Consider the following 22,421-nt stretch of genomic DNA (forward strand, 5'->3'; position numbering starts at 1 on the left):
CAGGCTCTGCACTGTCCGCACAGAGCCTGATGCAGGGCTCGATCTCAAGAACCACAAGATCATGACCTGAGATCAAGAGTAGGAAGCTTAACAGACTGAGCCATCCAGGCACCCCCCAAAGTGACTATATACTTATCCAAATAAGCCAGTGATGCACAGAGAAAAATTTTTTTTCTAATTTTGCTTATAAATGTGGTAGCAAGAATGTCTTGCTCAGAAAAACTGGATAATTCCTGTGGAAAAATGTGTAAATAGCCACCGTTCTGAGTCTTGGGGTCAAGGGTGATCTGGTATAGGAGGGTAGGAAGACAGTTTTTTCCCTGGTTTCCAGGCAAAACTTGTATCTGGTAGGGTTCTATTCCTCTAGTCACATCCAACTCTACCATGCTGTCTGTGAGAAGAGGGAAAAGAACACCAGAATAATCTAAAGGAAATCTGTAAAAGTTCTGCTTCTCTTACTACCAGTAGAATGTGACCTTAATGAGGGCAAGGAACTTATCTTTGGCTTAACTACCTAAAACAGTGCCTACCTAAAACAGTGCCTATCTGTAAATAGCATTTACTCATTAAATATTAAGGAATGAATAGTCATATGATGTGAACAAGTAAGTTTTGTCTACCTTAACAAACTCTTCTAAAACTAGTAAGAAAATGCAGTTATATTGCCATGAAAAATCAAAGCAATATTTAAATTCAGTTAAGTTCAAGAAACATTTAAACACCAAATACATGCCAAGACACAAAGATGAAAAAAGTCTCTGTGCTTGAGAAACTTTCAGTCTAGCAGAAGAAAGAGGAATACAGAAATATAATTTCAATTCCTTTGATAAGAACAAGAGTTAAAATACTATGACAATATACAGGGAGTGCAGGGACAAACCTGACAGTTCTAGAAAGGCTTTCTGAGAGAATTAGCCTGTGGTACCCTTCTCTCTCATCTCTTCCACTCCTGCACCATTACAACTGCCCCCTTCCTCTACAAAAGAAGTTCCTTACCTACATATCAGCCTACTTCCTAGCCAAACAATAAAAATTCCCATTCCTTATTACTATTTTCTAAAACCTCGCTGAGGTAGCTGTAAATACAACAGGTGAAGCACCTTGAGACATAAATGATGATATTTGCTCTGGGAGGTATAAAAACTATCTCTTCCTTAAACTGAATCTCAAGCCTCTAAATCTAGCCTTATCTCCCTTTTACAGCAAGGTTGGAAATACGTTCATAGGGAAAGGAGGCTTTGTTCACTATAAATTGTTGGAACTTCAATGACTACAGACAGAGAATTGTTAATATACCACACAGCTCTCTGGCAAACATCCAAAACTACACTGGTAGGAGAATTATTGTCACGAAGAAGACACAAGAGGATTGTAAGCAAAATTTAAAAGAAGCTCTTTGGTTTCTCTAATTTCACTCTTAACTCTTATTCTAACAGTCCTTTATCTTCCTTGCCCTCAAGATCCCATACCATTGGAGTTTCCTCTTTTCTTCTTTCAATCAACAAATACTTGAGCATCCACTTCCGGCTTGGCACTCTGCTAGATGCTAGGGATGTAGTGGGGAACTAAGATAGGTACCTGCCCTCAAGAAGCTTCCAGGATAGTGAGGAAATTTACATCAGCTAATCTAGCATGCAACTCAGACCTCTTTCCAGGTTTCTAAGTCAATTCCACATGTAAACATGTATGTGTGCCCTAAAATATATTTCTCTATTTCTTTGCTATAAGGCATTTTATTTTAGAACCCCCAACCTTTTTTTTCATGTTTATTTGAGAGAGAGAGAGAGAGAGAGAGAGAGACACACACACACGCACGCATGCATGCACGCATGAGTGGGGGAGGGGCAGACAGTGGTGCTGTCAGCACAGAGACTGACACAGGGCTTGATCTTATGAGTGGTGAGATCATGACCTGTGCCAAAATGAAGAGTCAGATGCATACCAACTGAGCCACCCAGGTGCTCATAGAACCTCAACCTTCAACCTATACTTTGAATGTTAGTATACTTTGAATTTTGTTTGTTACAACAGAGCCAGAGCAATTTCCGGTATTAGATATCCTACATAAATTAGCAGTATTACAAAATTCTGAAAAACTTTTAAAGCAAAAGTCTGGGGTTCAGAAGAAGGCCATTGTTATTTCCTGATAATATGAACTAAATTACCCCTACTAAACTAAGATATAGTAAGGAGCTTTAAATTTGCTCCCATAAAAATACAGAAGAGCAAAAAGAAAAAAATAAAGTCACCCAAAATACCATGATTTAGGGACAACTACCATTCAACATTCCAGAGTACATATTCCAGTCTTATCAATGTATGGAGATATGTAGCTTTACAAACTGTAGAAACAGTGTTATAACTTTCTTTAAATTGCAATCATCTAAATTTTGCTACATCATTAAATAGTAAGGTCATTAAGTATTGTATATAATTTTTAATTGTTATCTAGTATTCCAACATATGGTTGAGATATATTCATAATTAATTTTCTATTAGTGGATTTTTTTTATCATCAACAAATATCTTTGGCAGCAAATCTTTGTGGAGTATCTGTAATAATTTCCACGGGAACAATGTCTAAAAATGAAATGAAATTACTATGTCAAAGAGCCCAGCACCTCTTCTACCATGTCTTCCTGGGCCAGTGGGAATACCCCGAAGCGGCCTACTGGAACAGCTCAGGCTGGAGGCTGGAACTCCCGCAGTAGCACATGCAGAATACCTGCAGGGATGTCCTGCTGGTAGGTAAGTGTTCCAGCTGGAAGCAACCCCTTCCAGGAGCCCAGATCCTGTGCTTTATTCTAAAAGCTGTGGGGAAAAAAGTTCGCTGAGGAATGCATTTAAGCACAAAGTGATGAAATGACTGCTTCCAAGTCTCAAGAAAACACTTTTCTCCAGCCAAATGGCTTTTAGATATTTCAGACCTTTCCTGTGGTCTGGTCCTATAACCAATATTCTACAGAAATTGATGAGTTTCTATTCAGGTAAGGAAACTGGGTGAAGGCCATTATTAAACAATAATGGCCTGATTCTTCTGGTAAAGTGTTTTTTATGTTTAAGACAAAAAAAATGTTACCACCAAATATACCTCTTTCCTAAGTGAATTACTAGTGTTGCTACACCTGGAATATTATGTTTGTTTTATTTACTGAATGTTTCTTTACGTTTTGGGAAGGAAAACATTTTTGTTTGTTAAAAAACTGGGGGCACCTGGGTGGCTTAGTCGGTTAAGCGTCCAACTCTGGGTTATCGGTGCAAGTCTTTATCTCACAGTTCGTGGGATCAAGCCCAGCGTCAGGCTCTGTGCTGACACTGTGGAACCTGCTTGGGATTCTGTCTCTCCCTCTCTCTCTGTTCTTCCCCTATTCTCTCTCTCTCAAAATAAATACACTTTTAAAAAATTGAATATTTGTAATTTGTTGTTCCTGAGATTTTTTATACCATAACAAAACTTGTTCTTTTCTCATGAATTTACAGTTTCTAAATGAAGACAAGCAAGTATAAAACTGGGGAAGAATAGACTTTATTAATCAAATGATGTCTTGATTTTTCTAAATGAGAAGATTGTTTTATTTGTAACACTAAACATGGGAGCAGTTTCTTAGAAAACTTGTTTGGAAAGATTCATGGTGTATTATGTATCAGATTACCCTATCCTATGTATGAAGATTTGATCTGTGTCTTAAGTTCCTCTACTTTATAGTTATACTTAAAAAAATATACTACATTATTTCATGTCTTTAAAAAATGTTTAAATGTGAGGGGTGCCTGGGTGGCTCAGTCAGTTGGGCGTCCAACTTCAGCTCAGGTCATGATCTCACCGTCCATGGGTTCGAGCCCCACATCGGGCTCTGTGCTGACAGTTGAGAGCCTGGAGCCTGCTTCGGATTCTGTTGTCTCCCTCTCTCTCTGCCCCTCCCCCGCTCAAGCTCTGTCTCTGTCTCTCTCAAAAATAAATAAACATTAAAAAAAAATTTTTTTTAATGTTTAAATGTGATCTTAGAACACTGCAAATGATTTAAAAAAATAATGTGAAAATACTACAACCTAAATGAATTCTTAATGTCACAAGTGTTTAATGATGTGCTTTTGATTTAATTTGGGACACTTTTAAAAGGATACTTTGTGTTTGTAATCATCTTTGATGAGTTTGGAAATAAACTTTCTGCTTAATTAAAAAAACAATAAAAACAAACAAAAAAACAATTAAAAATTACTGTATCAAAGTGAAAGCATATTTTTAAGACTTGATTTACACTGTTAACTGCCCTCCAATATAGAGTACTGATTTCTCCTTTACCAGTAGTGTACAGAAAGACCTCATTTCTTCACACCCATACCAATAGTGAATATTACTTTTTAACATTTTTGTCAGATTACTGGAACAAAACCCTAATTTTAAAGTTGCATATTTTGACACACTTAGGTTATAATTTTTCATATAATTATTATTTGTAGTTCTGTGAAATGTTTACAATTGCCCATTCTTAAAAATAATAAAATCTTAGTCCAAAATTCTCTCTTGACTATAGATCATAGGCTTTCTTATCACACAGATTTCTGATCATGTACCTTATTGTATTCCTGATCTAGTCCTGACTACCTAACCTACAAATGAGGTCCCAAAGGGTGAAATGACTTACTGCTAGGTAAAAAATGGGACAAAAACATTTTTAATGCTAGACTGTACCTGCCAGCTGGTATGCCTTGCTATACTATGTTTATCAACTGTTACGCCTTGCTATCCTATGCCTACCAACAATCTAGAAATTTTATGTAAACCATCTTTTAAACATAGTATAGAAAGACTCTTCTAGGACTTCCAGAATTATTCAACAGACCTATTATCAAATAAATCACACATAATATGAGATGCCAATAAGAAAATAGTAAAGAACACTTCCAGGAACAATGAATAGAAGAAAATGGGAGAAATTAACTACCTAACATTTCTTATAACTTAAAATTAATATGGGGTGCCTGGGTGGCTCAGTCGGTTAAGCGTCCAACTTTGGCTCAGGTCATGATCTCAGTTTGTGGATTCGAGCCCCACATCGGGCTCTGTGCTGACAGCTCAGAGCCTGGAGCCTGCTTCAGATTCTGTGTCTCCCTCTCTCTCTGCCCCACCCCCACTCACACTCCGTCTCTCTCTCAAAAATAAATAAAACATTAAAATTAATATAAAAGCCAAGCCTCCAGAAAAAACATATATTTTGGTGTCTTCATGAGAGGCAGCTTAGACAGGCTAGTGGGGAACAGACCAGCGCAGAGTGTCACAGTGTGGGCAGAGTGAGAAAGTTGTCCATGGCAATGGAAGGTGGCTGGAGGGAAGTCTGAGGAGGCAACCACATGAGGTAAGGAACAGAGATGGTATGAGTCTAGCACAGGATACCAGGGCCCAAGCTGGAGAACATCTAGATGATGATGAGAAGTGGGTGTGGTGGCAACAGGTGATTCATTATGTACAAATACAAGGAATGACAGAATAAGATATATCAAGGATGTAGGTGAAGGGAAATTTACACTATAGGTGAAGGTAATTATAATACAGAATGAATCCTGGCAATTAGATGAAATTTAGAGATATTGGTGTCAACTCCTGACTTTCAAAAGAGATATAAAGGTACAGAAATATAGACGATAAATATGTGTGTGTATATATCTGCATACATATTCATGTATTTCCCTAGCTGTGTCTAGTGAGGGGGGCCTGAGAACACAGATACCCCCAAAGCAATACACCTACTAGGCACCCAGATCTTGATGTCTAAATACCATTCTCTACCAAAAGGAACCTGAGCTCTTTCAAGAATTGTCTGATTCCAGGGCTAGGGCAGGGCAAGTACAGGATGGCCCTTGAATATCTTGTGCAAGAAAATTAAGAAGGACTTATGAATTTGGCCAGAAAGTGGCCAGATCTGAAACAATTTGAGAATCAAAATCAAAGATGATAGTAATGGATCATACTGTGAATAAAACAGGATCCCATTAATCCATACTGATACAAAAGAATAAACTCAGCATTTGATAAGACAGGATATTTATATCCTCTCAAAGTATTTCCTGATAAAATATATCTTAATTATAAAATCCTGGCAAATATTACCTTACTCAAATGATCCAAGTTAAAATTAGAAATAAGAAAAATCGATATGCAATAAGGACATAGCGTCATTTCTACGACAGTAAAACAAAGATACACACACCTGTATCTAATCTACACAATATCAGATACCTGTCTCTAATATCACACAACCCCAAATTGAGGTAAACTCTTCAAAATAACTGGACTTTAATCATCTAGTCACTAGTGCCCAAGTCACAAACTCAAGGAAAGACTGAGGAACTATTTCAGATTAAAAAAGACCAATGAGACATAACAACTGCAATGTGAATTCTAGACAAATCTTTTGGATTAGAACTGGCAGAACTTTTTTTTTTTTTTTTTAGAGAGAGAGAAAGCACAAATGGGGTAGAGGGGCAGGGGTTGGGGAGGGGAGGGAGGGAGAGAGAGAGAGAGAGAAAGACAGAGAGAGAGAGAGACAGAGAGAGAGACAGAGAGAGAGAGAGAGAGAGAGAGAGAATCCCAAGCAGGCTCCATGCTCAGTATGGAGCCTGACGTGGGGCTTGATCATGACCTGAGCCCAAATCAAGAGTCGGATGCTAAACCGATTGAGCCACCTAGGCACCCCACAACTGGTAAAACTTAAATGTGATATGCAGATTAGATGTAGCAATATATCAATGCTAAATTCTTGGTTTTCGGGGCTGTATTGTGGTTTTGTAGAAGAATGTATTATTGTAGAAAATAAAGTATTTGGGGTAATGGGACATAAGGCTGGCAACTTTTAAATGGTTCTATACTAAAAAATTAAAAAAAGAAAAACTTATAGAAGGTATTTATAATGATATGCACTATAATAATTCACTATATATCCATTATATAGTATCATATGGTGTTTAGGAGTAGTTATGAGAAAAATACTACAAAACATGGATTCTCTAACAATTCTCTACTCATTTCTGGTTTATAACTTTCATGTTATAGAGATCAAAGAATAGAAAAATCACATCTGTATTGCAAGGTTAAGAGCAAAGAGAACCTTACTATGGTAAAAATATTACCCTGTACCTGAATATTCAAAGAATGATATTAGACAATTATTTGTCTTATTAGTTCCTTTTTTAAAATACGAAATGAGTTAAGCAAGGTAAGATGATCCTATAGACTATAATACCACTACTCCCATGCTATACAGAACTCTATCATTCAAATGATTCAGCTGATAAAAAATACATGCTTTTCTTAAATCTCTGTCAAAAACGAATTAAGAAAGAATTTACTTCACAGAAAATAGTGTGGGTAAATGAAGCTTTAAAAATGGGACAGGGGTGCCTGGTTAGCTCGATGGATAGAGCATGCGACTCTTGAGTTTGAGCCCCATGTTGGGGTAGCGATTACTTAAAAATAAAATCTTAAAAAAAAATGGGAGGGAGCAAGTCAATTTCTGGTACTAACTTCAAAAATCTCTAGATTCTTTTTTTTTTTTTTTAATGTTTATTTATTTCTGAGACAGAGAGAGACAGAGCACGAGTGGGGGAGAGGCAGAAGAGAGGGAGACACAGAATCAGAAGGAGGCTCCAGGCTCAGAACTGTCAGCACAGAGCCTGATGTGGGGCTCAAACTCACAACCCTAAGATCAAGTGTCCATACTCTCCCGAATGAGCTGGCCAGGCACCTCCAAAATCTTTATGTTCTAAAATGTGAATTTTAGGGGCTCCTAGGTGGCTCAGTCGGTTGGGTGTTTGACTTCAACTCAAGTCATGATCTCGTGGTTTATGAGATCTGCGGCAGGCTCTGTGCTGACAATTCCGAGCCTGGAGCCTGCTTCGGATTCTGTGTCTCCCTCTCTCTCTGCCCCTCCCCTGCTTGTAACTCTCTCTCTCTCAAAAATAAATAAACATTAAAAAAAATAGTTAAAACAAAATAAAATAAAATGTTAATTTTACTGACCCTCTTAGCTACAGAACTGTAAATGTTGTAATTTCTTACCTTCAAAGCATGTACTCAAGTTTCAAAGCAGATTTCTAAAATACGGATAATACTAAATGTTACATACAACGTACAGCATTCCCAAGCATTTCTAATACAACAAATTTATTTTGTAAAATGTATTTGGAAAACATCTGACTGCCTATTTTGTATCTTATACCATATTGAGAATAAGAGATACGGTCTTTGCCCTCAAAATCAGATTAGTAAGGGTAAACAAGTATAATTCAGTGATATAATAAGTATAATATATAATATTTATATTATACAATTCAGCAACATAATAATAAAGACATGCACAGGCACTATGGGAACATAGGGGCTTAAGGAGTATACTGGAGCTGGCCACCTCTCCTCAGCACCCATACTGCCCTCTTAGCGAGTCTGATTACCAGTAAAGGGCAATCCTATAATATCCATGACCTTGACATACTTGCCTCAGGTGAATCAGGGGACACCTAACCAAGTTAAGTCCATCAGATTACCTCTTCAGGAAATTTGTAAAAAGAAAAAAATCAGGCAAACAGAAGTGAGCACCAGAGATTCTAAATCATACTCAGGACTGGTAGACATTTATAGTCATGTTCATACTGATAAGAAATTAATGGGGGTGCCCGGATGGCTCAGTTGGTTAAAGCACCGACTTTGGCTAAGGTCATGATCTCGTGGTTCGGGAGTTCGAGCCACGCATCCAACCCTCTGCTGTCAGCACAGAGCCCACTTCAGATCCTCTATCCCTCCTCTCTGCCCCTCCCCTGCTTGAGCACACATGTGCATCCTCTCTCTAAAATAAACATTAAAAAAAAAAAATTAATGAAAGCCAGAACCAAGAGTAGGCACAGAAAAACAGAGATGAGAAAGCATGCAGCCAAGAAGAAGGAAAGAAGTTTCTGTGATGCCTATGTTTTCTGTGGCTGAATTATGCAGGTCTTCTGTATTCTGAGTGTGAGCTCTTTTTTCTTTTTGAACCCTGAATTTATCTGATTAAGTTTCTATCCTCTAACCAAGACAAGTACCTAGCCAAATGTGGAGAGAGGGTCTGAGAAGACTACTACTGAAGGAAGAAATGACTGTGTGTAGTCTCAAAGGAAGAGGCATCAGCTAGTCAAGGATGATGTTTTCAGCAGAGAAGACAGCATGTAGAATCACAATAAAGCAGAGTACACTGAGGGAAGGCTGGACCCCTGAAATGTGGGATATAAGGTTGAAGGGAAGAGAGAGAAGGCCAGAAAGTGAAGCAAATCTTGAAGGGGCTTTATTATCCTGGTTAGGAGTTTGGATTCCACCCTCACCACCCCCATCCCACTGCCACTCTGAGGTTATAAATATAGGCCTGTGCTGAAATGTTGAACCAAGCAAGTTTTTCATATTTTCAAATGGTTGGGGGTAGGGGTGGGAGGAGAATAAGCAACAGAGACCACATGTGGCCCCCAGGAAGTCTAAAATATTTACTATCTAGCCCTTTAAAGAATAAGTCTGCTTATTAAAGAATAATAGAATAGACTTAAAGAATAGAATAGAATAGAATAGACTTAAAGAATAAGTCCACTGTAAAAAATGGAAAGATTTTAAGATGATGAACTAGATAATCAAAGGGGAATTCCTGCAAGATCACTAATAGAAATGTGAAGGATGGATTAGAGAGGGCAAAACTATGCATAAGAAAGCCAGTACAAACTACTGCTAAATTCAGAAAAGAGAACGACAATTTGCACATCAGCAGTACCAGTCAAAATGAGAGCAAAGGACCAGTTATGAAAAAAATGTTTAGGATAAGGCTTCAAATCCATAACATTGTCTCCAGACCTTTGCATGGACGGACCCCTGCCTCCTCCTACCCCAGTCTATGCTATCCCTTCATCTCCTTGGCTCCAGTTTTATGTCGGCTTTTAATCAGCTCCATGTGGAGCCTAGAATGCTCTCATTTCCTACTCACCCATCTCTTTCTTAGTAAACACTGCTCACCCTCCATCCACTAACCCCTTATACTCTGAAATTCAGATCACTCATTTACTTCATCCTTTAGTTAATAAATATTTATTGAGTACATGCAAGAGGGGAGGAATTGTGTTAGACTCCAGGATACAATGATACACAGTCCCTGCCCTCGTGGAATTTATGCTTTATGTAAAATACTTCTAACCAAATCAGGGTTTGAACATTTAAGTTCATCAAGTAGCTCAGAATTTATTTAACATATATATCAGTGTGCAAGAAAAAGTTTGCCATCCTTTTCTCCTTAAAAAATTTCCTGTTTAGGGGAACCTGGGTGGCTCAGTCGGTTAAGCGTCCGACTTCAGCTCAGGTCATGATCTCATGGCTTGTGAGTTCGAGCCCCACATCGGGCTCTGCGCTGGCAGCTCAGAGCCTAGAGCCTGGAGCCTGCTTTGGATTGTGTGTCTCCCTTTCTCTCTGCCCCTCCCTGCTCGCACTTTGTCTCTCTCTCAAAAATAAATAAACATTAAAAATTAAAAAAAAAAAAATTCCTGCTTAAAACTTTTTACTTTTTCAGGGGCACCTGGGTGTTTCAGTCAGTTAAGCGTCTGACTCTTCACTTTGGCTCAGGTCATGATCTCACAATTTGCAGGTTCGAGCCCATGGACATACCAGGGTCCACACTGACAGTGCAGAGCCTGCTTGGCATTTTCTCTCTCTCTCCCCCCCCCCCCCCCCCGCCCTTCCCACATGCCTTCTCTCTCAAAGTAAGTAAATATATTTAAAAAATTTTTCACTTTTTCAAACATAATATTTATATATATATGTGTGTATGTATATATATATATATGCAGGTACACACACACATATATATATAAATATTTTCCAAATTTCATCAAAATTAGAATAACTGTATTTTACACATGGTTTCACTTTCAGTCTGAACCTTCAGATTAAGGTACAACAGCATAGGCCAATCTGCTTGTATATCTTGATGTATCTGACAAAGTCTACCACTAGACCATTATGTTTTAAAAGATCACATTTATTACATCAATATTTCCCTTCCATTTTTAAAAGCTATATTCCCAAACTATAAATGTCTTACAGCCAGAAACCACTGTACTTTGTATCTTTAACATCACCACACTGGGGCTGATACATAGAAGATGTCCAAAAAGGATGTATTTGAAGAACTATACAATTTCCTATTAATGTTTCTGTTCAGTACGAATAATCACTGAACTAAACTTAGTTGATTTAATTCAATCCAAAAGCAAGTAAGTTTTGACATTTTAGTTAGCTTGTATTTAGTTAGCCTTAAAATGGGTAATACTTTTTGTCCAAAAAAATTTTGCAGTATAGAAAATACTTCGGGGAGCCTGGTTGGCTCATTTGGTAGAGCAGGTGACTCCTGATCTTGGGATCATGAATTCAAGTCCCATGATGGGCCTAGAGTTTACTTAAAAAAAAAAAAAGAAAATACTTCAAGGATTAACTATTGTTACTATCCTTTATAAAATCTTCGGAGAATTAGGACTTTCATATGGGGGCCCTTTACTATAGAGGATTCCCTAGTCAGATAAGTTTAGGAGGCTCTGAGTTAAAATTTAAAAATTTAATGTAAGTCTTCAGTGTGCTTTAGATGCAGAAATGCACTGTAGCTCCAAAAGGACATTTCCAACTTTGCTGAACCTCCAATTTATGTATGTATGTATGTATGTATTTATTTACTAAACACTATCAATAATATGATAGGACACTAGCATCCTGAGGATACTATCTAGAAGCATCTGTTGAATTCAGTAATACTTGAGAGATAATCGCAAAATAAAGAACCACTTTTGCATAAAAGCTTAAAGTCTCTTACCTTTCTAGCTGGTGGGCCATGGGCTTTATTTGCTCTGCTGCCAGGAATCCTTCAGCTCTAATTAAGTAAGCAGTACTTCTCAAGTTTCCATCTATGTATCCCTAGGGCAAAGGAGAGGCAGAAAAGAGTGAACCCCTTACTCTGTGATACCTAAAGAAACAGACGCATGCAGTTAAACTCCGATACAAAAAATGTTAAGTATTTACTTTATGTTTTAAAATGTATGTAAAGTTGGCCTTCTGTTCCATTTTTTTCTGATATAAAAATTAAGGTTCCCTTCAAAAGTTTCAGTGCTCCAGGAAGGTGTTTATCCTATGGTCTCCTGTAACTCCCAGCAAAATGCCACCTATCCAGAGGTATAACAGTTTCAAGGATGGAAGTACAGCAACGGAGTCTTGGTGAAAGGGGAACATTGAAGCTTTTCACCACAACAGAAGGGAGAGGTAGTTATAGATGACAGGTGAAATGGCAGTGCTGAATCTGCTCAATCTTAGAGTGGAGACGAAAAGTTTCTCCCGTGTCAGTGCTGCAACATAACATCAATGGGACCCAGTTCATATGCTTTTCATTTGGTAACAGCTTGATTTTTTTATACCTGTATCAGTTGGATTAGGTTCAGCTATGAGTGACAGAAAACTCAAAATTAGCAATGGCTTAAATGATTCAGAAGTTTTTTTCTCTCACATAAAAGCACAAGCAGTCTGGAACCATGATCATTAGGAACCCAGGCTCCTTCTATTTTGTTGTTTTGCCATCCTCAACATGTGGCGTCCACTTCATGGTTTAAAATAACTGTTTAAGGTCTAACCGTAACATCTGCTGATCAGATAGCAGGAAGGAGAATGAGATGAGCAACAGCCTCCCTTAAGGAAACTTTTCAACAACTCACAGGAAACTTCTATTTACATTCCATATGCCAGAACTTAAGTCACATGGTTATACCTGAGAAATACATTCTTTATTTTGCCATATGCTCAGTTAAAAACTGGAGCATCTATAATAAAGAAAAAGAAGGAAATGAATATTGGTCAACATTTAGGCGTCACTCTCTCACTCTAAAACAGAAGATGGTTGAATACCTTGTGGAGATGCCTTAGTAGTCCACTGAAGGGAGCTTTCGAAAGCAGAAAGTCCTGCCAGTGGACAAGGAGCAAGACCAGTGTTCGTGAGAACGTCTCTAAATATGCAAGGCCAATCTGTAGGTGACAAACAAGGGAAAAATCTGAATAACAGAATAACAATATAAGAGCAAAGAAACAACCTAAACAGTTGTGGTTTGGGAGGATAAACTCACATAAGCAGTCCACAAAACTCAGAAATGGGAACACAGGGCCATTATGTAAGTAATGGAGTGCTCAAGCTGAGTCTGGCCGCGTAAGATCCTGGCATTAGGAAAAGGCAGTATATCCTTGGAACAAAATGTTAAAAGGGAAAGTAGACTTTCCTCTACCATTATTTGAGAACCAAACTCTCATTATTAGCCTGTGTATGAACTTGGGAGATGTCCCTATTGCACAGAGTGATGATAAGAAGGGTTGCACTTTACCACGAGTAAGGTTGGCTGAAACAGTCTTCATGTTCAAAACTTTGAAATGAGAATATCAGAAGCCAGAAAGACTCTCATTTCAAAGCTGGCAACAAAATTCTGTCTTAGACAGAATGTCTCTTAAAGGTAAAGGGACCTGAACAGGCTATTTAGCTATACAAATGTAAAATAGGGACCATAAATGGAGCAGCAATTCAAAGGACAAATGCCTTTGTGTAAAGGTTCACATTTTCTAGGTAGAGAGAAATTTCTGCAAATTGTTTCTTTCAGGGAAATGTTTATTTTTAAAAGCAGGGCCTCAGATTTTCCTATGGAGTGTTTGTATTCTTATTTTAGCAGTTGCTCACAAAAGACCAGGAACTAACACCCTAGAAAACAGCAAGATGGACTTCTGGTCTTCAAGTAAAAGGCAACAAGATTAAGCTAACAAGCTGTACCTGGCTTATACAGCTTATGATTTATGCACGCAATGTTAAGATTACCATCCAGACTTTGGAAGACATTAAACATAATGTTTGGGGGGGCTTTTTTGGTAGCTTGAAACACATAGATGTAAGGAACCTCTCTTTTACCACTGCTCCCTATCCTAGCTACTGTCTATATATTTCTTATACAGGCATACCTTGTTTTATTGAGTTTCACTTTATTGTGCTTTGCGGATGTTTTTTTACAAATTGAAAGTTTGTGGCAGCCTTCACTGCATTGAACAATTCTATTGGTGCCATTTTTCCAACAGTATTTGCTCACTTCATGTTTCTGTGTCACATTTTGGTCATTCTTGCAATATTTCAAGCTTCTTCATTCTTATTATATCTGTTTTGGGGAGTTGTGATCAGCGATCTTTGATGTTACTATTGCGATTGTTTTAGGGAGCCATGGACTGCACCCATATGAGACAGCAAACTTCATTGATAAATGTTGTGTGTGTTCTAATTGTTCCACCTACCAGCCCCTCCCCCATCTCTCTCCCTTCTCCTTAGGCCTCCCTGTTCCCTGAAACACAACAATACTGAAATTAGGCCAATTACTAACCCTACAATGGCCTCTAAGTATTCAAGGGAAAGGACGAGGGGCACATCTCTCACACTGAACCAAAAGCTAGACACGATTAAGCTTGGTGAGGAAGGCATGTCAAAAGCCAAGACAGGCCAAAAGCAAAGGCCTCTTGCATCAGGCAGATAACCAAGCTGTGAATACAAAGGTAAACTTGACGGAAATCAAAAGTGCTATTCTAGTGAACATACAAATGGTAAGTAAAACAGCTTTACAACTGATATGGAGAAAGTTTTAGTGGTCTGAATAGAAGATCAAACCAGCCACAACACTCCCATAAACTAAAACCTAGTCCAGAGAGAGGTGCCAAAACTGCAGAAGAAAAACTGGAAGCTAGCAGAGTTGGTTCATGAAGTTTAAGGGAAGAAGCTACCTTTATAACATAATAGTACAAGGTGAAGGGGAGCCTAGCTAGCTCAGTTGGTAGAACATACAACTCTTGACCTTGGGGTTGTGAGTTCGAGCCCCACACTGGGCACAGAGATTACTTAGAAATAATAAAAATTAAAAGTGCAAGGTGAGGCAGCAAGCACTAATATAGGAACTGCAGGGGCACCTGGGTAGTTCAGTCAGTTAAGCCTCCGACTTCGGCTCAGGTCATGATCTCACTGCTAGTGAGTTCGAGCCCCGCATCGGGCTCTGTGCTGACAGCCCAGAGCCTGGAGCCTGCTTCAGATTCTGTGTCTCCCTCTTTATGCCCCTCCCTGCTCATGTTCTCTCTCTGTCTCTCAAATATAAAATAAAACATTAAAAAAAAATTAAATAAATATAGGAACTGCAGCAAGTTATCCAGAAGACCCAGCTAAGATTATTAATGAAGGTGGCTACACTAAATAACAGATTTTCAATGTAGATTAAATAGCCTTAGATTAGAAGAAGATGCCATCTTGGACTTTTACAGCTAGAGAGGCATTCACACCTGATTTCAAGCTTCAAAGAACAAGGTGACTCTCTTGTTAGGGGCTAACACAGCTGGTGACTTCAAGTTGAAGCCCATGCTCATTGATCATTCAAAAAAATCTTAGGGCCCTTAAGAATTATGCTAAATCTACTCTGCCTTTGCTCTACAAATGGAACAACAAAGTCTGGGTGACAGCAAATCTGTTTACAACATGCTTTAACAGAATATCTTAAGCCCACAGTTGAGACCCGCTACTCAGAAATAAAGATTCCTTTCAAAATCTTAGGGCTCACTGAAATGCACCTGACACCCAAAAGCTCTCATGGAGAAGTGATTAATGTTTTCATGCCTGCTAATAAACACATGTATTCTGCAGCCCATGGCCCAAGGAGTAATTCTGACTTTCAAATCTCATTATTTAAGAAATACCTTTTGTAAAACTGCAGCTGCTATAAATAGTGATTCCTCTGATGGATCTGGGCAAAGTAAACTGAAAACCTTCTAGTAGAGATTCACCATTCTAGGTGCCATTAAGAGAATTTGAGATTCATGGGAAGAGATCAAAATTCCAATATTAACAGGAGTTTGGAAGAAGTTTATTCAAATATTCATGGATGAGTTTGAGGGGTTCAAGACTTCAGTGGAGAAAGTAACTACAGATGTGGTAGAAAGAGCAAGGGAACTAGAAGTGGGGCCGGAAGATGGGACTGAATTGCTGTAATCTCATGATAAAACCTGAACAAATGAGGTGTTTCTTATGCATGAACAAAGAAAATGATTTCTTGTGATGGAATCTACTCCTGGTAAAGATGCTATGAAGATTTTGAAATGGCAGCAAGGAATTCAGAATACTGAATTCCTTAATTGATGAAGCAGTGGTATGGCTTGAGAGGACTGACTCCAATTTTAAAAGTTCTACTGTGGGTACATTTCATTGTCTTATTTAAAGATATTGTCAGAGCTACCCCACCTTCAGCAACCACCACTCTGGCCAGTGAACAGCCATCATGGACAAAATCCTTTATCAGCAAAAAGATTACAACTTGCTGAAAGCTCAGATGATGGTTAGCATTATTTTTTTAGCGATAGTCTTTTCATTTTTTGAGAAAAATAACGTGCACACGCAAACGAGCAGGAAAGCGGCAGAGAGAAAGTGAGAATTTTTTAATGTTTTATTTATTGAGAGAGACAGACAGACAGACAGACAGACACAGAATCCTAAGCTAGCTCCAGGCTCCGAGCTGTCAGCACAGAGCACAATGCGGGGCGTGAACTCAGGAACGGTGAAATCATGACCTGAGCCAAAGTTGGTTAACCGACTGAGCCTCCCAGGTGGCCTGAGGGAGAAATTTAAGCGGGCTCCGCACCTAGCTCAGAGCCCAATGCGAGGCTCTATTTCATGACCATGAGATTATGACCTGAGCTGAAATCAAGTGTCAGACACTTAACTGAGCCACCCAGGGGTCCCAAGGCATATATAGTTTATTTTTTTTTTAGACGTAATGCTAGCACACGCTTAACAGACTACAGCACAGTGAAAAAACATAAATTTTATATGCACCAGGAAACCAAAAAATTTCACTTGACCTGCTTTATTGTGGTAGTCTGGAACCAAACCCGCCATTATCTCTAAGGGATGCCTGCATTTGGATATAATTAACTTGTGGGTAGGGGGTATGGTCTCTGCTGAAGGAGGCAAATACTGCTAGTGGTTAAGTATTCTGGAAGGCAGATACTGTCAAACAACAGGGCTCAAAAAGTAGATATTCGTGTGAGAAAGGAATAATTCTCTCTTGACATGGACTCAGAAGAGTCTAACATATTTAAGGGCAACTGGATAGCAGAGAGAATCCTGAGTAGTAGGCTTCTGGCCTGGTGGCAGACTAGGAGCTAGCCAGTGTTCAAACAGGCGTACGTATTACTGAAGGTACACTAATGCCTTCCAAGTGACATCTGAACAGGATAAGTTTTAAGAAAATTTCCATATCTTTTACTTCTCTACATTTGCTTTACCAGAATGATCTGCCTAGTTTCCCTAAATCCTTATTCTTCCACAGTTCCAAAGAAACCCATACCAAATCTTATTACCACGCGTTGCCCCAGGCTGTAAAAACCTCCAAGGAATAAAACAAAGGGATTATTTAAAATAAGAGTGGTTTAAAGCCTCCCTTAATCCAGGCACCATTAAACCTCAGGCTTGCATCTTCGTCTGTCTTCTAAGTACTTCTGTTAAAGCAAAGCATTGCTTTTAAGAATGGTGTTCTGCCCTGTGTTTAGGAAATGTTCTGAATTCATATATATTGTTTAGTGTGACGACAGGAACAATGAAAACTTCGTATTTAGACTGATTCTTCCATTCACAAAATATTGTTAAAAAATGAACTGTCCTGAGAGAGCTCCGTGAAAAGAGGAAATCAATAAGAAACTTAGAAAAGTTCAATTTATATTTATTGCAGAGAAGTAGGATAAGGTGATCAATACTTTAAAACATTAAAATTCACTGAATTCAAATAAAATCATGTTGGAGAAGTGGAAGTTAAATAAAAGTTCCATAAGAAAGAGGAATAATGAAAACTTCTATTAAAAGTGAATTATAGTTTTTTAAAAACCAATGATAACCTCAAATGACTATTGAAATTACTTGTAAGAGCCAGAAATTTTTTTCCCAACTATTTAAACTTACAATGAAAAATTATAGGATTCAGCTTAGAAACAAGAAAAAAAGGTGCAAGGGTTCACAATTTACCAAATTTCTTTTCAGAAGCATAGGAGTGTAGTAGGTAGAATGGTCCCCCAAAGATGTACACACCCAAATCCCTAGAAACTATGAATAGGTTATATTACATAGCAAAATGGACTCTGAAGATATAAAAAGGTTACAGATCCTATAACAGGAAGATTATCCTGAGTTATCCAGATGTCCCAATCTAATCACAGGAGCCCTTAACAACAGAAAACTTTTCTCTCTGGAGTCTGAGAGATTCAGCAGCAGCATAAATCACAGAAATTAGAAGCATGAGAGAGACCTGACCTGCCTTTACTGGAGGGAGCAGAAATGAAAGCCTTCCAGCTTCTGAGAGCAAATACCAGCCATGGTTGTCAGTCCGCAAGGAAAGAGAGACCTCCCCAGTCCTACAACTGTGTTCGGCCAACCCAGGAGCAGATTTTCCCTAGACACTAAAATGGAATGCAGCTCAGTCAACATATTTTGGCTTTATAAGATCCTAAACTGAGGACCTAGGGGAGCCCACCTGGACTTCTGACCTACAAAACCTGTGAGATAATCTGTGTTGTTTTAAGATGCAAAGTATGTGGTAATTTGTAATGCAGGAATAGAAAATTAACAGAGTGAGCAAAAATGTTAACGTACCCAGGAAGACAGGCTTGTGTCACAAGTCTTCAAGAGCAGCAACACCTTACAGACACAGTTTTCTCTGTGCTGTAATTTCCTTCTTAAATCTTGGTCAAGAGCCACAAAATGCAAAAAAGTGATCTTAGAGCAATCCTGGGTCCTTGGAACAGCACTATGGTCATAACAAAAACACCTATGAGTTTAAAAATCTGTAACTATGAGCTAGTAGGACTTTATTCCTTTCAAGATTAAAGTATCTTTGAGTTTTATATTGGGAAAAATTTTAATGGCATGATTTTACTATGATCCTCTTCAATAGGAAATAATACACCAGTTTTAGGGTGGTCAAAAAGCATAAAGGATAATAACATATGTAAAATGTATAGTGCATGGCACTTCCATGGTATCTATTAAGTTTATTAGAAGCTTTACAGTATTTGACTTTAAGTGTACATTTTCCTGAGGCACTTGGCTGGCTCAGTCAGTAGAGCATGTGACTCTTGATCTCAGGATCATGAGTTCAGGCCCCACACTGGGCCTAGAGCTTACTTAAAAAAAATTTATATGTACATTTTCCTAATGCTTTAATCAATCCTATTCTTACTACCATCTTTAAAGCCCGAAACTGAGAATTACATGTTTAATACTTAAATAAAGGTTTTTAATCTTTAACCCATGAATTTGATGTTATCCCATAAGGTTATCTGGTACATAATGTTTAGTTCATCTATGTAAGGAAATCAAATGCCTCAGAAGTGATAAAAATAGAATTTAATGAGGGAAAGCAGCTTTTTGAGGAAAGCAGTTTTTAATTTTGCCCCACTCACAGCGACACAACAGATAATCTTCACACATATCACCAATTCCCAAGAGTATACTAATGTTTTGATGAAATTCCTCAAAGTTGATGGTACACATAACGAGCGCCTCAGACTTTTCCCAATATTGTATTCATGAAAGTACTGAGTATGTGAATATTGAGATCAGCCCAATATATCAGAATCTTCTTTAATAAAAATAGCAGTTTTTAAGTTAAACTTCATTTTTTTAAGTGAGTATTGATTATTCCCAGACCTGTAATCTCTAGGTGATTTAAGGTAAGAAAGTTCTTGTCTTATAGCTTAAAATTACAACAGTACATTAGAAATACATATAAAAACTTACATAGTAATGGTTACGAATGTGAACGGTGCTAATGCAAGATTTTATTAATAAGATAATTTTAGATTTGGTAATCTATTATAAAAATAATGTCTATAGCATTATTTTTCTCAAGGTAAACGTATAGAACATCCTTATCTATTATTGTTTTATTTCTTAAAAACTTATCTTTTATAAAAGTTAAAAAAAATTGAAATTCACAGCTCACCAAGAATTACAATAATTCCTAGTCATCACTGCTATTAAGAGTATATCGATATTAATTTCCCATTATGAAGAGGGCACAAATAAGATACGGTATAGTATTTTTAACTTTTTTTTAAAGTTTATATATTTTGAGAGAGAGAGAGCACACACACAAGGAAGCAGGGAAGAGGAAGAGATGGGGGGAGAGGAAGAGACGGGGGGAGAGGAAGAGACGGGGGGGGGAGAGGAAGAGACGGGGGGGGGGGGAGAGGAAGAGACGGGGGGGGAGAGGAAGAGACGGGGGGGGGAGAGGAAGAGACGGGGGGGGAGAGGAAGAGACGGGGGGGGAGAGGAAGAGACGGGGGGGAGAGGAAGAGACGGGGGGGGAGAGGAAGAGACGGGGGGGAGAGGAAGAGACGGGGGGGAGAGGAAGAGACGGGGGGGAGAGGAAGAGACGGGGGGGAGAGGAAGAGACGGGGGGGAAGAGGAAGAGACGGGGGGGAAGAGGAAGAGACGGGGGGGGGAGAGGAAGAGACGGGGGGGGGAGAGGAAGAGACGGGGGGGGAGAGGAAGAGACGGGGGGGGAGAGGAAGAGACGGGGGGGGAGAGGAAGAGACGGGGGGGGAGAGGAAGAGACGGGGGGGGAGAGGAAGAGACGGGGGGGGGAGAGGAAGAGACGGGGGGGGAGAGGAAGAGACGGGGGGGAGAGGAAGAGACGGGGGGGAGAGGAAGAGACGGGGGGGGAGAGGAAAAGACGGGGGGGGAGAGGAAGAGACGGGGGGGGAGAGGAAGAGACGGGGGGGGAGAGGAAGAGACGGGGGGGAGAGGAAGAGACGGGGGGGGGAGAGGAAGAGACGGGGGGAGGGGGGGAGAGGAAGAGACGGGGGGGGGAGGGGGGGAGGGGGGGAGAGGAAGAGGCGGGGGGGGGGGGGGAGAGAGAATCCCAAGCAGGCTCAGTACCGTCAGCACAGAGCCTGACATGGGGCTGGAACTCACCAAATAGGAAGGAGATCATGACCTGAGCCCAAACCAGGAGTCAGATGTTTAACTGACTAGACACCCAGGCACCCTGATAGGGTATAGATTCTGTACAATTCCCAATACAATACTAGTAAGCTCACCTCTCACTTCTCTCAAAGTATGTCAAAATTCAAGTTAAGTGAAAGAGATACCACAGGAATAACCCTCAATCCGACACATGTCAATAATCATTAAAACCTTCCTTACAAATGATAAAAACATAGTGACTCTTAACAGTGTGGCTGAGAAGTGATGGTACAGTTACACGGAGTAATCGTTAAAGCATTCAAAAAAACCGAAGACATACAGATGGCCAACAGACACATGAAAAGATGCTCACCATTTATCATCAGAAAAATGCAAATCAAAACTGCAATGAGATTATCACCTCACACCTGTCAGAATGGATAAACTCAACACCATGGTGAGGATGTGGAGAAAAAGGAACACTCGTGCACTGTTGGTGAATGCAAACTGGTGCAGCCACTGTGAAAAAGTGTGGAAGTTCCTCAAAAATCTAAAAACAGAACTACCTTATGATCCAGCAACTGCACTATTGGGTATTTACCCAAATACTACAACACTAATTCAAAGGAATACATGCACCCCTATTTATAGCAGCATTATTTGTAATGGAAGCAGCCCAAGTGTCCCTTGATAAAAGAATGGATAAGAAGATGTGCAGTGTTGTGTGTGTGTGTGTGTGTGTGTGTGTGTGTGTGTGATGGAATATTACTCGACCATAAAAAAGAATGAAATCTTGCCATTTGCAATGACATGGATGGAACTAGGGAATATTATGCTAAGTGAAACAGAGAAGGATAAACACCACATGATTTCACTTGTATGTGGAATTGAAGAAACAAAACAAACAAAGGGAAAAAATTGACAAATCAAGAAACAGACTCTTAATTATAGAGAAAAAACTGATTACCAGAGGGGAGAGGGTAGGTGGATGGATTAAATGGGTGATGTGGATCAAGGAGTGCTTGTCATGAGCACAGGGTTATGGAAACGCTGAATCACTATATTGTACACCTGAAACTAACACTATATGTTAACCAGAATTAAAATAACTTTCAAATTAAAAAGAGAACATTATAAATGTGGTATTTTACTTAATCATTAGCTCTTCCACTATGAAGAGAAAGGAATAAAAGGTCTCACCAAAATGTTTTTAGTGGAATTAGTAGAATAGAAAATGGTAATTAGATTTTATGGAAATGATACTACCACTGTTTCATCATCTCAAAATATGAGGATGCTATTGACTTGGGGAGAAGGGATGTATATGAAACAAAAAGTATATGAAATACTCTCTCACATGGATTTTTGAAAATT

General features: G+C 39.0%; 1 protein-coding gene across 9 annotated transcripts in view; it reads right to left on the reverse strand.

Annotated features, from left to right (window-relative positions):
- ATF2 (activating transcription factor 2) overlaps positions 1-22,421 on the reverse strand; it is an 81,740-nt gene that overhangs the window by 53,689 nt on the left and 5,630 nt on the right. For 4 of the 9 annotated variants that reach the window (XR_006205545.1, XM_042949185.1, XM_042949187.1 and 1 more), the window contains exons 2-3: positions 12,941-13,057; positions 11,862-11,962 (exon numbers count right to left, since the gene is read on the reverse strand). The gene's annotated coding sequence lies outside the window, so the exon portion shown is untranslated. Of the gene's footprint in view, positions 1-8,056; positions 8,092-11,861; positions 11,963-12,067; positions 12,774-12,803; positions 12,856-12,940; positions 13,058-18,731; positions 18,886-22,421 lie in introns of those variants that run through there. The other 5 variants (XM_042949192.1, XM_042949190.1, XM_042949186.1 and 2 more) reach the window with 5 other exon arrangements.

Source organism: Panthera leo, chromosome C1 (assembly GCF_018350215.1).
Source record: "Panthera leo isolate Ple1 chromosome C1, P.leo_Ple1_pat1.1, whole genome shotgun sequence".
Taxonomy (NCBI): domain Eukaryota; kingdom Metazoa; phylum Chordata; class Mammalia; order Carnivora; family Felidae; genus Panthera; species Panthera leo.